Source organism: Chrysochloris asiatica, unplaced genomic scaffold (assembly GCF_000296735.1).
Source record: "Chrysochloris asiatica unplaced genomic scaffold, ChrAsi1.0 scaffold00094, whole genome shotgun sequence".
In the NCBI taxonomy this organism is placed as follows: Eukaryota; Metazoa; Chordata; class Mammalia; order Afrosoricida; family Chrysochloridae; genus Chrysochloris; species Chrysochloris asiatica.
This window is the reverse complement of record NW_006408612.1, coordinates 4,714,997-4,716,889: the sequence shown is the minus strand read 5'-3', so window position 1 is coordinate 4,716,889 and position 1,893 is coordinate 4,714,997.

The following is a 1,893-nucleotide window of genomic DNA, read 5'->3' as shown; positions in this document are numbered from 1 at the left end:
CTCAATTTTTCATGGATATTTGAATTCATCAATAAAGATAAAGATGCTGTATAATTTATAAAATGCATTAAAGAATTGTTCATTCCCTAAATCATAAATATTTCTTTTATCCTAAGTTGTTGTTGGTGTCCTGGGGTGTGGCTCTGTGGGTTAATGCGCCAGACTACAAAGTTGTGTGAACTGCACAGTGAGCGGTTCAAGTTCATCAGTTGCTTCTCTGAAACCCTTATGCAGGGTCACTATGGGTCAGAACTGACTTGACGGCACTTAACAGCAACAACAACAACAAAGCATTTAACAACAACAGCTAATCTGTGGAGTCCTGGTGTGGTGCTGTGGGCTAATGCATCAGACTGCAAAGTTGTTTGAACTGCAAGGTCAGTAGCTCAAGCTTACCAGCTGCTCCTTGGAAACCCTAGACAGGGTTGCTATGGGTTGCAATTGATTCAACAGCACTTAACACCACCACCAACAACAATTTATAGTGAAAATTTTGTGTTTGTTCACCACTTCAAAGATTCTGCTTCTGGGTATGGCTGCCATCTGTTTCTTAACCCCATAGCACCTTCCTACAAGAATTAACGCTTCTTTTTAAATTTACAATCCCTGAAAGGGACGGAATATCCAGTAAGCAAGGTAAGCATGATCTTACTTGTGCTTAGTTTCTAATGTGTACCCAGTAAGCTGAAGGAGTTCTAGTAATGTAGTGGTTGTGAGTCAAAGTGTTAACGTCAAGGTCAACAGTTTGAAACTACTAGCTGTTTGCAGGAGAAAGATGAGGCTTTTTGTACCTGTGAAAATTTACAGTCTTGAAAACCCTATGCAGGGTCACTATGAGTCAGAACCAACTCCATGGCACACCACCATCCTGTAAACTGAGCTTGAATTTCTGTGGATATATTGCTGCAACCGTTTTTGAATTATCTTGGGTAAAATTTTACTTGCATGTGATAATAGTGATATTTCTTGGTGATTTCTGCATTCTGTTGGATCACCTCTCTCTGGAATGGACAAAAATATGGATCTCCTTCAATCAGTTGGCCAGGTAGCTGTCTTCCAAATTTCTTGACATAGATGAGTGAGCACCTCCAGTGCTGCATCAGTTTGTTGAAAGATTTCAGTTTGCATTCCATCAGTTCCTGGAGCCTAGTTTTTTGCCAATGCCTTCAGTGCAATTTGGACTTCTTCCTTTAGTGCCATTAGTTCGTGAATATATGCTACCTCTGGAAATAGTTGAACATCAACCATTACTTTTGGTACAGTGTCTCAGTGTATACCTTCCATCTTCTTTTGATGCTTTCTGCATCACTCAATATTTTGCCCATAGAATTCTCCAGTGTTGTTAAGTCAAAGCTTGATTATTATTATTATTATTTTTTCAGTTCTTACAGCTTGGGAAGTGCTAAGCATGTTCTTCCCTTTTGATTTTCTAACTCCAGTTTTTTGCACATTTCACTATAATACTTGGTTTTGTCTTCTTGAGCTGCCCTTTGAAATTTTCTGTTCAGCTCTTTTACTACCTCATTTATTCCATTCATTTTAGCATGTATATACTAGAAAGCAAATTTCAGAGTCTCTTCTCACATCCACTTTGGTCTTTTCTTTTCTTTCCTGTCTTTTAAATGGCCCTCTGCCTTCTTCCTGTATGATGTTCTGGATGTCATCCTACAGCTTTTCTGATTTTCAGTTATTAGTATCTAATGCATCAAAACTGTTCTTCGGATGGTCATTAAATTCAGGTGGGATGTGTTTCAGGTCATATTTTGGCTCTCATAAACTTGTTTAAGTGTTCTGGAATACTCATACTTCTCAATGTTGTCCATAGCTTGTCATGATCCACACAATCGAAAGCCTTTGCATAGTCAATAAAGCATAGGCAAATATCTTTCTGAT